This window comes from Leuresthes tenuis, unplaced genomic scaffold (assembly GCF_036924035.1).
Source record: "Leuresthes tenuis unplaced genomic scaffold, fLeuTen1.0.hap1 SCAF_7, whole genome shotgun sequence".
Classification (NCBI taxonomy): domain Eukaryota; kingdom Metazoa; phylum Chordata; class Actinopteri; order Atheriniformes; family Atherinopsidae; genus Leuresthes; species Leuresthes tenuis.
The window spans coordinates 20,898,858-20,915,191 of NW_027325361.1; the positions used below are offsets into that span (position 1 = coordinate 20,898,858).

A 16,334-nucleotide genomic window follows, 5' to 3' on the forward strand; every position below is an offset into this window, starting at 1 on the left:
TATGAATTCAAGTTTCCACCACATGGTTTATGTTGAAGCTGTGTCAGAGTTTGCGTCAATGCTGCAGCTCCCCAAGAAATATTCTCAGACACCATTTTCTGATTCGCTCCCTTTCCTTTTCTCCTACCTGTATTATGATGTAAAAGACAGCAGTGTGTGGAGAAACACTAGCTTTGACACTATTCTAACCTAATCTAATCCTTACTTTGCAATATGGTATCTGTGTCTTGGATAAAGAGTAATAACGGTCATAGCTACAGCTCTTTGATTTCATGATGTCTTGCCCTAAATATGCTGAATGCCAGTAATCAGCCTAACAGATATTCCATATTTGTGTTAGCAAGCTTGCATTTGATAATAAATTCAAAGCACCTGCCATCGCTAGTTTTGCAAGTACTTGTCATACACCAAAGTATCTGACTTATTGAAGAGGTTATAGGATGTTTTATGGCTTTTAATCTTTCCCTTGGTTTGTTGTAGCATGTTTGCACATGTAGGTCTGCTGAGATACAAAGCTCCTAGTCCACAGCAAAGTTTTTTTTTTTTCTCTCACCAAAGCTGCTGCTCCTAAAATATCTGCATAATCTCAAAGTATAAGCAGTCCTCCATGACTCATTTACACCAACATGTAATTTCCAAAAAGTTGTCAACAGATGATTGGATGAAGCATTTGTTATGCAAAGACAGTGATCAGCGCATCCAGCTGCTTAGCAAGGTGATGGCCACAAGAGAATGAGGTCAAATGTAACAGAAATCTTTGTTTACTGTGCAACTAATCTGAATTTTTTCATTTTAGTTATGCAGACAATGTATCATTTTTCTATATACCGATACACTGACTTGATCAACTGGCAATTCTGGTAAAATAAATCATGATATATATTTGGACGTCATCCTTCCATGAGTTTTCTTTGGACACGTATGCAAAGTAACCATAAATCTCATCATACTATATCTTCAGTTTCCTCATATTGAAGCACATTTTGTGATGCAGGCACACAAGCGCAGATAACAAGCGCATAATAACAGCTTCATAAGGTGAAACAATGCTGTACCAGCGCTGCTAGTGCAGCCGGTGGAAATCTTCATGAATGAATTTAAATCTCTTATGTGCTCAGATGATTCAGGAAACAACCACAGCAAAAACATACAGAGTATAACATCCTCAGAAGACGACCTCGCTCTGATACTTGACTCATACTTTTCATGGATCTGGTTTGACTATTAAAGCTGTGATGAACTGCTGAGTTTCCTTTCATACATTTGTTGCACAGTTTTCCAGCTGAAGATCATGCTTTTTGTTAAACCTTTGTTTAAAACAGGCAACGGACACTTTCAATCCTATAAATCTGTTATTAAATAGCAGAGGATTGACTCCCGAAGAGAGCAGCACAAACATTACCTCTAATCAAAGTTGCTTCAGCTTCTAACTGTCAAAAGAAAGGCTCTTTTCAGCAGGAAGAAAGATTTGTGATTGAGTGTTGGATTCGACTTTAATTGAAACCGTATGTGTGGCATGTGGAATTCTGGGACTTTGGCATGCGTCCAAGAATCCACAGAATGTGAGTTTTTTTTTCTGCCTCCCTCTCTCTCTCCTCTGCCTCTCTTTTTCCAATGTGCAGGGGCGTCTTACATCAGCCCAGTGAGTCCTGGTGAAGGCAGCTGACGGACAGAGAGTGAGCGGGTGAAAGAGTGGAGTGCTGGGATTGTAACATCCAGCCGCCGGACTCTCACTGGAATAATCTAAAACGATCTGTGAACAAATGGTCTGAAAGGAAAAAAAGGAAAACATCTTCGAAGTAAGTTGTCTTTTTATGCCTTAAAGTTTTAACACTTTAACTTTGTTTAGACAGCTAAGACTTCAAACTCTCAGCAGCTTTCTTAAAGCCTCTGGGAGAACCGTTAAGCTTTCTTCACATATTTAATTTTGGGACCTCTTACTGTATTCTTGAACTCTGTGTACCTTTTGAGTCAAGTATCTGCTTTTTGCATGGCAGACAGGAAGAGTGGACAGCAGAGTGGTGCAGTGCCAGATTCAAAATCCTGAGTCCTCTGCTGCAGATGCAATTGTTCTCTCCAGAATCCATTAACATACCGTTTCACTTTGCTCTGGTAGTCACATATGTCACTAAGGATCATTCTCACTCTTGAACAACTCGTCTCTCTACTGTCAAAGATGAAAACTTCTTGGATGAGAACACAGTTTTCAGCTGCTAATTTATTCTAAATCTGTGAATGCAAGAGTCATTCTCCTCCAAACTTTCAAAAAGCAGATGTTCACAGTACACTGATCCTGTTTGTTAGAACATCTGCTGTATCATTCTTATTTCTTTCTACTGTGCGGAGTGGCACCAAACTCATCTTATTACAAGCAACAAAAGCAGAGGAAAAAATATGAAAACCATGAAATCTCCTGTTAGATTGCTTTGCATCAAGCTCACATATATTTCTTTTTTATTGGAGATTATCAGTATACCTATTTTCCAGAAAATTTGAACTGTCTCATGTATGGCTTAACGGATTATCAGAAAGTTTACCGTGTTTGCCTGTTGAAATTTTGAAGCACTGGCGTTGCGGCTCTTCAGCGCATGTTCTACTTTAGTGTCAGTGTGTGTGATCTTTGGCGTTATGTAGGTGAGACGTACAGCTGGTATGTAGGTATCCTCCTGTGGTATGTGGGTGAAAGACGTCCACACAGAGGACTCTTTTCTGCCTGGGTGAAGAGTCAGGGATATGCATGAGCTCACAGCTTTGACATTTGAACCTTGTCGCTCAACGACCCGAACAGTCAACAGCAGACTCAGGAGAGACGGCTCTGATCAATGGAATTATTGTTACAGGAAGCTGAAGCTGATACTGGGTTACTCTTGCTGGCTATGCATGTGGCCAACATAGATGCTTCCAGTAAAAAGAAGGCCTCAATATGATGCAAACCTCAGTGCCTTTGTGAAGCAAGTCAATCTCAAGTGAAAATCAACCTCAAATTAATGTGATCGGTGTGGAAAAAAAATCCCCACCCTATTGTTTTCAACATGATCATTAAATGGTTTTCTAAGTGGATTCATGTAATTTGTAACTTGATACACCAGATGGCTCCTTACCCAGAATCACCTGGGAAGTTCAGGCACTTTAAAGAAAAAGTTGTCATGTGATTAGACGAACCAATATCTATCTTCAGCCAATTAGCTCAATAAGGCACATTCAATATCAAACTCAATAACTTAAGGTGAAAAATGAAAGTCGATCAGTGTTGTTCATTTCTCTTCTGTGAAAAAAAAAACCCCAAGAAAGAAAAAACTACAATTTGAATTTGAAATTCAGATTTTCCTTTTGCAAGTTGGTTAGGAAAATGTCAAACAAACATATTTTTTATTCCAGTTTTCATTTTAGCAGTGCTGCAGAGATACTCGTCAGAGATTCTTTCAGCAGTCTGCAGTGTTCGACTGCAGCCAGCTTAATACCACAAACAAACAAACAAACAAACAAACAAATAAACAGAGTTGAGATTAGTGAGAACGTGTAATGGAAAGGGACCGTGCCATTCCCTCGCTACTTGATTGGCCAGAGTATTAGGGAGAGAAATTAGTGTTTGGAACAGACGCAGAGACGGCACGTGCCTCTTTAAAGAAAAAAAAGAGGAGAAAATAACTATATGTGAATAAAATGCCAGGCCCATGCCCTTATTCTATCAACCAGTCACAGCAGAACTTCTCTTCCACTTAATCCCAGTCTCAGATCCACTCAATCAGATTTCTCAGTCAGTAACTGGGGTCTGCTTGGGCATTTGTTGTCATTCCCAAAACAGGGAGCGAGTTAAGCAATCATAAAATGTTCTTGTTCAATAGAAGTGTTAGGGCATATTGTTATTCTATTTTAGGTAATTTCGTCCCACTATTAGATTAAAGATGGTTGTTGTGAACAGCAAAACAACAAAGCAAACCTGCAGGCAGCCATGTTTTTTCAATCATACTGAATCTACTGAAAGGTAGAAAATGAGATTTTGAATTCCAAGTTTTGTCCTCCCACTTTGGAAGTGGATATAACTGCAGCAGAAAGAACTGTACTTTTCATCCCCATCAAGAAAAATGTGTATGAAATATAAATATATATGTATCAATAAGAGTACAGAGGAAGATTGTGTCTCAAGTCTTTAAACCTTTAAATGCATTTCCTGCTGATGAAATCTAACTGTGCGTGAAAATCTGTTTTCATTTTATTTCTTTACAATTGCAGTGGCATTTATCATAGATGCTCACATTCAATGGAAAGACAGTTGAAGAAGTAGAAAGATTCTGGTCATACAGCAGTAATGGCTTTTCAAAATGCAATGCAGCGCTATATGGCACAGCCAGGGCTGCATCTACCCTGTTGCCCCTCTTCAACCAAGTTTATGTATTCATTTATTTCTTGTTTTGCGAGGAACAAAAAAGTGATAGAAGAACAAGAAGACAAAGGAAGTTTTGGAGAACAAAAAGTGAAATTTCGCAACTTGACCACAAACTGAGCTCAAGAACGCATTGAGCTCTACAAATTGAAGAGTTGTAACTCTATAAGAGTACGTGGGTGTAGATTTTTCCTCTTTGTTGTCCTCTTTGTGGGATAGATGTGTGCATAGGGTAGAATCTTGATCAGGGTAAAGCAGATTGGAGGAGTTTTTGTGAAAGAGATATAAAGGAAATGTTTACAGTTGATTTCAAACATGGAAGTACATTCAAGGCCATGGAGGCCAGCAGAAACAAAACACACATGTGGAACTGAAAGAAACAGCATTAGGAGTGTGTTATCACTGCGTCTTTCTGACATGTCGTTTCAATTAGCAACCCCTCCCTCCGCAGCTCGGAGGCTGACTGACATCCTCGCGTATAGACCCTAATCACACACCGCAGCAAAGGCTGTAATTTCAACCCCGCATTCAGAACGCTGCACGAGAGGCACCCGGGGCTCACTTAGCTTAGCTGTAACTTGACACTGACGTTGTCTGATTGGAAGTGTTTTCAAATCAATGCTACTGGCAGGAGAAAAAAACAGCAGATGAGGTGCATACTGTAATTTGCTATGAATAGTATTTCAGGAAACCTAATGCCTTAAACACTGAGTTGTTGACTTTGCCTCCTGCCTTTGATTGAACTTCGACCCTGCCCATACCAGCACCCCACTCATCACCTACTGTCTGAGAGGGATGAGGTTACACGTAGCCTGAAGACGTCTGTCTTTGTCCCTGTTATTTCTGGTTTGAATTACCTGTCTTACTTTGACTTGGAGTTTATTTGACAAAGAAACACAAGGTGATTTAGCTCTGCTGACAGAGAACATGACGGATATTTAATTTCTGCTGGAATCATTTCAATCATAAACTGAAATTAAGTGCAGTTTGTTTTTAGTATTCTCGAGCAGAGAGATGATCAGCACTCATATTGTGGACACACAAAAATCATGAAATCTAAATGATTATAAAAGAGCCATAATACAGATGCTCATTAACACACGGTAGTGAGTAACTGAATCCTCTTCTGTTTGTACATGTGGCCTTTGTGTTTTCCTCCCCTGTCATTCTCCCTCTCCTGTTTACACGTGGCAGTCTCCTTTTGTTTGTCTGATGCTTATTATCTGTCCTTCCACCACGCTGTCCTCTCTGATTACAGGCTGTGACGGGTGATCTGAACTAACAGTTCAACATCAAAAAGCGGAAAGCCATGAGTTGTGGCAGGCTGCCGCTCAGAACGAATGACAATCTGGGCAACGCATGAATCTGAATCTCTCAGCCTTTATGGATAGGGTGGCTTTTTTTTTTTTTAGATAAAAATGACTGAAGGTATCAGAGATGGAATGCAACTGAATGCAATTTTGAAAGACAACATTTCTGGGCCAAATGCTATCTTCCTCCGACACTTACTTTGCAGATGATGATTTTACAGGAAAATCTATGATGAGCTGAAATGGTAGAATATCCATGAACAAAAAAGAAAAACTTGAATCCTTGGGCACCTTTGTTGACCTCTCAGATTTGTCCAGTAGTCTTTCAGGTCTCAGCGTGCTTCTGCAGTCGCTGTGTTTCACAAATGCATGCCTACATATTTTAATGTGTTGCTGCCTTTCGGAGGCAGTCTCAAAAATATGTGGAACAATCTGAGGTGTAGGCTACTCTGGCTTGTGTTGGGGCTGTTGACAGTCCCTCAGATTTGTCCAGCTGCAAAAGAGACAGACGGACAAAGAGCTGCTTTGTGCACAAGTGAAACTAAGTGTTGAGGATAATTAAGAATGCTCTGACATGTAATGTCAGAGGTTAGAATTATGGACAATTCTAAATAATGATGTATCTACAACCACACTTGTGTTTTATTCTATTGTTATTTTAAAACTGATGGTTATCTATATATTTCTTTATATATAAGTTGTCTGCAGTACATGATTTGAAAAGTTACTATTTCCACTCAAGGAGGAGATATGAAGTATCAAGATGATTATTTGCTTTTCTCCAAAAAAGTAGGAAAAGGTTTCTGCAAACTTAAACAGATAGAAGACAGAGGTGGCATAAATGAGTAGAATAAGACAAATGTTTTGCTTTTGAGCTGTGGATTATGCAGAAGGTGGAGTTACAGAATGAAAATATAAAACTGTTAATGGGCGTTATAGGTCCCCATTAAGACAACTCTGCACGTTATGGCCTGTAGGCACAAAAGCAGAGTGCAGCAGATGGAGCTCTGCCTTTAAGGAGGGGGGAGAAAAAAAGTTTCTTGGCTCAGAAAGCTGTTTTTCTCAATCTGACAGTGTAGCTATAAAATTCTGAGCCTGGATATTCCATCAAAATGGATCTCTAGTCAAAGATTTCAAGCTACTCTCCTTACATCCCAAAAACAGCTCCTGTCATTGCACGATATTGGCAGAGAACAGTTTGAACCTAGCTTGAGGTAACAGAGTAGATTTTCCAGGTGGATTTCTACAGATAAAACCAGTTGGGCTGCACTTTCTTTCCTCCTTCAGGCTTCCAGTTGTCAGCTGGTGGCCTTTTAGAAGCACCTGCATAGTGGCCGAAACAGCTCATGTCCTCAAGCAGTCAAAGGTCTTCAGGGAGAAGTTAAGCACGGAAATGTGAAACAGTTTCAAAACAAAAAGCATGACAATTGGACAGCAATGCATATGATTTGTGTTTTTTTTCTTGCCACCACGCACACCTTTTGATGAGTTTTTCATCTCAAGCCAAAATGTTTTGCAAATCTATGTATGTAACGTATAACCTCAATCATGTGAAATGAAGTTACTCGTTTTAGATGGGACTTGAATCGTCTGCTTGATGGACGTGTGTCCACCAAACCCATCCACCCTCTAGAATCGGACTTTGCCCGTAAAATGTGATGAGCAGTCACAAAATGCTTTGAGAATACTTTCCTCTGGGTAGCTATATGAAAAAACCTAAGAAATTCATGTATCTGCGATGAAATCAAATACGTTTTTGTAACAATTTCATGCTTTGCTGTGAGGCCGGGTTATACCATCAGTGACATTCAATGGCAGGTGTGCTTCCATATAACGTCTAGGCCTATCTCTCTTTAGGCAAAGCAGTGACAGAGTAAAGGACAACCCCCGTTACAATAAGGAGTATTTGTATAGGAGAGGGAGTCACAGCACAGCATGTGTCCTGTATCATATTTCCTGAATCCCACCTCTAAGCCTAACGTCAGCATACAGTATTTAGACAGAATCCAGACTATGTCTTGCAGGACAGCTCTCTGGGAGATTTTTGGTGCAGCACATGACATATAAGAGGTCATGTGCGATATGTGATGAAATTCAGCAGAGGAAGCCTTTTCCCACCCCAGTCTTTAGCACAGCTGAGTAACTTAACTCTTCAGTTATTGCTTTCATTTTTACATTTTAACCCTGAATTCATCCGCTGTGTCATGGAGCAGTACTCAAAGTCTGTCACGGAGGCTGTATGATCATATATGCATACGTGGAGCAGGAGATAATTTAAAGTGCACATGTAGACTGAAACACATCTCCCAAGGTGTCACAGCCACTCAGACAGTGAAGGATTGTTTTCTGTGGAGTTTTTCTTTCAACAAGAACATATAATTACGTGTGTGGGGGTGTGTGTGTGCCGGTGTGTGTGTTGGCCTTCATCCATGCTTGTCCCTGCTCCTCCTCCTCAGCTTTTACTGCTGTGTGTTTACATGGCTCCACCTGGGTCTGATTGGGAAATGTGATTCGGATTTCATGCTTTCCCATAAAAATAAAATATCTGTGATGCTATATTAAAGCCTTAAGGGTGAACCAAGGCGGTATAATAGAAAGCACATGTGGATGGTTATGGCTCGTAGCACACAGCTACACTGCACAGTTATCAGGCCCTGCACCAGCAGTGCACATTAAAACACATTTACATACACACCTACACCTATTGCGTATACCTTACTGAAATGCTGGGGCATGAAGAATGTTGGCTCTGCTTTCAAAATATATCAGGAGTGAAACACACACATATGGTCTTTATACCACATCTATACATGTTATATGCACATATACAGATATACAAAACCAAAAGGTGGCTCAACACCACTTTTTGGGTCATAAGCAATTATTAAGAGGTCCTCCTTGTGTATGAATTTAAACCTTTTTGGAATAATTTTTCTTACTGTATCTTTAAATTCCCTTGCAGAAAAACCAGCACATCTCTTCTCTTCTGAGAAAGAAATTAATAATTTGTGGTGGATACTTAGCAAGTAATATGCACAGAACTTATGTTAAACAATGTGATTCTTGAGGAGCTGACTCTTATGGATTCTTAATTTTAGGATCTATCATTTTAAAGCAAACTAATTCTCACATGAAAAAAAGATGAGTGCTTTGTTGTCGATGGCATAACTGAATTAAACAAAGACAGGAGGGTATTTAGTGTGATGTCTGGATTGCGATAGTAGAGACAATCCTTCCTGAGGTGATATTTCTGAGTGTTTATAACTGCCCTGGAGGTTATTGGCCTCATATGTTTACGTTTCATTTTGAGGTCATTTTTCATATTTATTGAACTGTAGACGATACAGTGACAGAAAATAAATAGACCCCTCACAAATTAACACGACATTTAGTTTCTACCTCTGGTAAAACTATTTGTATTAAATAAAAGGGATCATTGCAGAAGCCAACCCATTTTTTTCCACTGCTGTCACGAGTAGCAGGAGTCATAGGTAGGTGAAAAAAGGAAGAATCTAACACCAGGCCTGAGTTTTATAATAAATCTAACCTGAAAGATAACCTGTCATATCACCATTCTAATGTGTTGAAAGTACTGTAACTAGATTTTATTTTTACGTCAACTTGAAATCATACAGTTGATCAGAAATTATGGCCTGTGCTGCTATGGTTATCAAAGAGCAGAGGAGATTTTCTAAACAGCCCTTTCGTCTCACATTTGTCTCATCTTCCTCTTCTTGTGTCTGTGGCCTGATATCAGCACACCCAGGCCAGGTTTTCTGTGGCTGGATGGTGAAGTTTTCAGTTTTTCTCAGCCCTGCGAGCCTCCGCTGGTTACTTCCTCTCCTGCAAGGCCTCATGTAAAGCCCCAACTGTTGGCGCTGCTGTGTGTTTGCGTGTGCATGTGAGGGAGACAGAGGCAGGGAAAAGAGCCAAGTCAACCTGTGTGTTGACTTTGCAGGCTTTCCCAGGGTGCAGGACCTGGTGGTGCACCAGTGTTGTTCTGTGTGCTCGGCACATCACTCCCAAAAAATTTGGATCTTTGTACAAACAAGAGAACCTGGGAAAATAAAATAAAAAAACTCTATATTGTTTTTATTGTGAGAGTTCCGCAGGAGGACTGAGCTTTCACTGAATGGAAGAGTGTTTTTTGAGAGATTAGTTACTGTAGAGCTGGACATCTGTGTGATTCTCCATAGTCTTGCTTGTTTAGTTAGTTACTTCTGTGAATTGTCCAAATTTGAAAACTCATCAGTATATGTACATTGTATTTGATTGGCCGTCCTGATTCAAATATGAAGGTACAGTGTGCACATTCTTCTTCTGTGGGCTTGTGGGTTTCTGAGGGGAGTATCTGTCCTTCACCACTTCCTGAACTAGCCTGGAGGGACTTGATATTTATGGGGAACAGACTCCCCCTCCTCAGAAACAGAAATTCAAGTCAATAGTCGTTCCTTTCAGGAACATTCTGCTCTAAGTGGATACAATAGACTCTGCTTGCTTTCTATCACCCTTTGGTGTTTATACGAATCTGATTTCAAATAAAGGTCCAACCAGAGTGATTAAAGGTGGTTATTTCTGTAAAATGTACAATGATACTGATGTAGTGACTTGGTGCTTCACCCAGCATATCTCTTACTATATCTGGACATAGATGTTATTCTAAGTTGGAAGTCTATACGTTAGATATTGTGTTACGTGTAAAAGCACATGCCATAACTCCCACTGGTAGAGTAGCATATGCCACCACCACATTCAGGAGCATTTACCACACACAGTTTTTGTTCCTATAATTGATCCTTGCTGAGAACATAACAATCAAAACAGTCTCATGGCAGTATGGGAAATCGTAATGACATATAATCTATTGATTTGTGTTCTTGGACACAATTTTTCTTTTTGTTCATGCACATAAACAGAGATGTTAAATTCTAGGGAGAAAGGTAGTGGAATAACACTCCAAACTTTCAGCGAGAAGATCTAGATTTGTGTCTCGTCCACAACTTTTAACACTTTATAACACTCTCGTTTTAACACTTGCTCCCACCTGCTGTTACTATTGCTTATTCAGGCACCAAAACAACAACTAGGTTAACAAATTCTTGGTTGCACAGACGAAAAACAAAAGATTGATCCCATTCTTCTATAGCTATATGCCTATCAGGGTAACTCAGGAAATTAGTGGAAAAACATAAAAGTAACTAATACTGTTAAGTTCTCCCTTTGCAATTTGAAGCATATTGTTTTTAAAGATGTGCTTGGAGCCAAGAGAAAAACAACAATGAACCATCTGATTCCATCTATTTGAATGCACACATTTTGTTTCATGGTTAGCTTATTTCAGGATTTGCTACAACACCTGGCATTACCAGTATATGTAAAAGGATGTTTTCCTGTGATAAAATGTAAATTGGAAAAGATTATGTAACAGAAAAGTATTCGTTTTCAAGTTACCTTTACCTGTTATCTGCTTTCTACACACATGCTTTTCTTTACCGCATCATTTTCATGTGACTTTATCGGCTGCCTTGGCTAGCATGCAGGCCCAAACATAGGCCATTGGAAAGCCTGACTGCTTCTGTATGTATATATATATCTAGACGTCTACCTTTCTGTACCTCTAACATTCACATTCTGGTCTGTACAAATTCAAAAAACCATTGTTTCCCTACACTTACGATCTTTATGCTAGGCTAAGCTAACCTGCTGTTGTTTGTTGATTCATTGATAAAAGACATACATATGAGTGGTATCAATTTTCTTATTTATTTATTGGCAGGAATAAGAAATAATTCACAATACATTGATGATTCCTTAGAGCTCACAGACTAAATTGACTTAAAAATGTACTTCTTCGTTTGCTCTTGAGGAAAGGAGCTTTAGGTTATGTTGAATAATCAAAAATGTACCTCTTAATCTTTTTTCCTTGCCTCGTTGGGAAACATCACAAGGTTAGAGAAAGATGTTGTAGAAATTCTTCAGAATTTAGGAAAAGCCATTCACGTTGCAATGAGAACTGTAATGTGGTTTGGCAGACCTGAAACTACATCTGCTCAATGAATATTCTGGAAAAATTGCTTTAGATACTTCATCTAATTCAATCTTAACACTGTCACACTAGGCTAGCATATATATCTTATAAGCTATATATCTTATTAGTATAATATGATAGGGAATGATCAAGGTGTACAATTAAAACAATTCTTATCATGACTTCTGTGTAAATACTTCAAGGTCATTTAATTAATTTAGGAACCTGCCAGTGTGAAAAAGACTACTCCGTGTCTTAACTGTGGGTGAGGAGGCCTTTTGTGGTCACAGTTTCCTGCTAAGGACATATGTATGTCTAAGAAGAGAAGAAAAAGAAGAAAAAAATGCAATTTCTAAAGAAAATTAGAGCTTTTTCCATTTGTAATGAATTACTAAATTATGTGTTTGGTATAGTTTGTTATTCTGTTTAATTGCAGGAATACTCAAGTGACTAGAAGATTTTATATGAAACATGGCAAAAGTGACAAATTAACTTTCATACTTCTTCTGGATCCGGATGGTTCCAAGATTTCTTTTTTGTCAACCCTGGTGGAAGTCCAGTCTCAGACTTTTTGAATTATTTTGCTCATTATAAATGACACTGCTAATAATAGTAAGAAGTTTCACTTGCTAGTACGATGTTTGAAGTCTGAAAGTAAAAACACAGATGTGCCAAAAGGAAGACTTTTACAGTAAATAATGTACTGATATCCTTTGAATGCATAAAAAAAATCAGAGAGGGTCCCCTCATTCATTGCTAATATATAACAGGGTAGACTTCTGGTGTAGAAATACAGTATATAAAGCCAATATTCCATCATGAGTAACTAAATAGACTTTTAAAACCTACAGTTTGGTGCCACAGCTCAGTGTTGTATGGAACCTGATTTGAAATTCAACCAGTCTTCTGTCCAACTTGATTTTATGCCTTTACAAACTGGTAAAATCAAGGTCTTTTCCGTCTTTTTTCTTATCCCTTAGTGTTACTTCTTACGTCTTCTCACTTTGGTCGATGTAGATTTTGGATTCTTTCACAGAACATCCTGTAACACTTGCGTGTTTGGTGAGAGATGCTGCCCGTGACACACTGAAATGTGTCAAACATCCTACTCGACTTTAAAGGGCCTTGTTTTGATTAATTTCATGCTTTCTCCCCTGGTTTATTTTTTGTTCCTGTTCTGAAAGTTTTAAGGGGTATCAGAAGTTTATTTTCACACATGTGACCCTGAAGGATCGGCATGTGTGCAGGTGTAGACTTTCAAGGATCAACTGCCTTAAAAAAATAGAAGATCGGAATTTAGATTTTTTTTTTTTTCTCATGTCATGCTGTATTTCTACAGCCATGTGAGTTGATGTATGAGGGTGCAATGTCATCAGCAGACAAACATGCTAAAATACAGTAATATTAGGCTCTGGAGAAAAGTCCAGAGAGACGGAGGAAGCAATAATAGAATATTCAACTCTTTTTTTAGCATTAGAATCCCATCTACATCTACATCTCAGTTTGAGATAGGAATCTAGATTCCATTTTAAACATAATGTAGTGAGTTTTGTGTGGCACCTCTTTGTTTCCCCCATTTTAACCTACTCTCAAACCTTAATTTCCTACCACCCCCTCGTGTTTTCACCCTTTGACTCTCATTGTAGGCGCTTACATTGGATTTATCTTTCATTTTAATTTCTATTTCACCTTTTACTTATGGAAGTGATCTCATTGAGACATTGATTGCTTTCAGTGGTTCGTCAGTTTGACGAGTTTGAGCGAAGCACTCCTCAAAGGTGGACCCTGTTTACCTGGGTGCAAGTGTTGTGGTCAACAGCAAACTTAATATCCAAATCAGACTCTGCCTGCTAGTAATGACCAGTTGCTGCTGAAAGATAAGATAGATAAGGCATACTTTCACTAGAGCAAAGCATTATTTCCGTTTTTTCACCCCTGCATGAAAATTAAAAGAAGAAATCTTTGCAATACTCATTAATTTTCTTCTCCACTATGTTATAAACCTGTGCTTCCAACTGCTCCGTCCCTAACCCTTTCTTTCTCTATTACAGCTGAAAAAGTTATATAGTTAAATATCCCTGAAGGTGCAAAGATGAAAAATCCTTCTTGAAACTGAGATAGGACATGAATAAGTTTTTCCTGCTCTGCTCTTGTAACAGGAGATTGGAGAGAACATTCCAGAGCTGAGCTGTCAATCTGGGCCTTTCCAGCGTTGCTGACTGATCCAATGTTACTATAGCTTGAACACAAATGGAATAACATCTGTTATCTTCGTACAGGCATTGACAACACAGGTTGGACCACAGGATGCAACAGCATTATGACTGAAACATAGGAAATCCATCTAAATTCTTGTGCTGAATATACTGCACACTGAAACTTACACTATCGTCATTATGATATAATAAACAAAAACTTGAATCTCACAGAAGATTAAAGTTTTATCAAGGCCAATGGTTGCTGAGTGTTTGTTTCTTTTCTTCTTTTTTTGTCTGTTTACATTGCTGTTAATTACAGTAGCTGTATCTCAGACCAAACTTTGAAGCTTTTTAACAGAATTTAAATATATTACCTTTCCATAACCATGTAATAACATCCAAGTCTTCGCAATGAAACCATAAACTAGCTGTGCTTCTTCAACCACTTCCAGTGACTAAAGAAGTTCCCTGTACCAAGCCCAGACTGTGTCTATTACAAAAATGCAAACAACGGTTTGGATGCGTAGAATACACAGTGTAATAATGTGAAAGCTTCTTTTAAGCTCATGGAACCTACAAAAGATTCTGTTATTTAGCCCAGTACAGCACTGCAACCATCCCCCACTAAGACATCAACAATTAGAAGTTTCACCTTTGAGACAACATAAACTGAAAACAGAAATTTTGTAAAATTTGTGGTAGAATTCTTACGTTGGATTGGATTACTTTTCTTGAGTGTACTAAAGCTGAAAGTGAGTGTAACTTATAAACCTTACACAACTTACACTTATACCATCTGTTTCATGTGAAACAGATGTTCAAATAGTTTATTCATTCTGAGTGAAGGTATATAAATGTTTATAATCAGTGGTTCCATGAGGCTGTTGTTTGAAGCATCTCTGGAGAAGTTTTCAATCTTAAAACTACATGCTTCTGACTTGTTTTGAAGAAGTCGGGGTGCCTTTTGTCAGCCTCTAAAGCTTGACCACAAATTCAAGGGTATAGCTGTGCACATACAGGGTTCAGACAGACCTTTGTTGTTATGACAGCTGCAATTGTGGGTGGAGCCAAAGAGCAAAAAATTGCCAAATTCTGTAATGATGCTATAATGCAGTGAGAAGCTGAAAAACACAGGGACAGTTTAATGATTTAGAAACTTTCTGCATGACTGAAGTACCTGAAGAAAGACTCTGTTTTTAACTAGGCTCAGCGTGTTTTTCTTTGAAAGGTGTCAAGTTTGAGATATTGCACACATGGATCTTACCTCCTTTTAGAGCTTAGCTCATTGCCATCAGGTGTAACTGGGATTTTAGCTTGCTGATACAGCCATGTTTTCACGTCTCAAGGTGTTCGGGAAGCAGATATTTTGATCTGTAGATTAAAAGTTCAAAATGACCCGGAGATATGGTCTGGGAACCATGCATGTCTGTGCTCACTATTTTATCAGCCGTGTCTCACTGGCAAGACACTTTAATTTAAAAGCGTTGCAGATTGGCAAATAGCTGTAAAATGTATGTTATTTACCGTTAACAGACTAAAGCACGCAATTACACTAGTATGGTCTTTTGAGACTCTCCAAATGTAGAACAAAAGGTCAGTTATCTGCCCCTATATAAAGCAGGCACTCTTGACATGAATGTTCTCCTGCACATGGTAAACATATTTTTGACGTCCAAACAAACACAAGCCCTCAGATGTTTGTGTTTCATTAGCCATGAAAAGCCAAGAGGAATTAAGCTTAGTAAAGGCGGGCAAATAGCTGTAACGTGAGGCTGCAGGAAATAAGAAAACCAATGAATATGTGCACATAAGCACAATGAAAGAGCCAAGTCAGGACGTAATGAGGTTGCTTTCACTTCGCTTCAGAATGTACACGTCAACATATATGTACTGTATTTAAGAGGTTATCATATTTCAATATTTCAGAATGCTCAAGCCCTAACCATCAGTTCAATAGTGAGGTCAAGGTGGAAACATGAGGACATTGTTCTTTGATATTGCTGTACTCATGCATGCTGGTGGAAAAGCAAAGTAAATTTAGGCAGGTGTTTAAAATCAGCAGGTCTGGATTTGCTCCTTGTAGACAGACTGGGCCCATACTCGATGTAAGCATCTGAATAACAATACTGATTACAGCATTTTTTTCTAAGTAGCCACAATCAGAAAGCTAGATTTCACTTAAATTAAACAAACTGTACAGAAGCTTTTGTTTCCAGACAGTAACAAGTTGTGTTCAAATACAAAATGAATGTAAACATTTCCTTGTTATGTTGCTTTTTTGAACATCTTGGTTTGGATAATCACGTCATACATAACATGTAGACAGAGACTAGTTGAAACTGGTTTCACTCTGCCTTTGGACTGAGTGGTCAGTTGGAGGTGGCTTGTTGGCGCTCCGTCTGTCCAGCTGAAGT

The 16,334-nt window shown here is 38.7% G+C and overlaps 1 protein-coding gene across 2 annotated transcripts in view; it reads left to right on the top strand.

Annotated features, from left to right (window-relative positions):
- The first annotated feature begins 1,595 nt into the window (after positions 1 to 1,595).
- Positions 1,596 to 16,334, top strand: part of ddr2a (discoidin domain receptor tyrosine kinase 2a) — a 29,391-nt gene continuing 14,652 nt past the window's right edge. Inside the window, exon 1 of one of the 2 annotated variants that reach the window (XM_072389822.1) lies at positions 1,596 to 1,799. The gene's annotated coding sequence lies outside the window, so the exon portion shown is untranslated. The remainder of the gene's footprint in view (positions 1,800 to 16,334) is intronic. The other variant, XM_072389823.1, reaches the window with a different exon arrangement.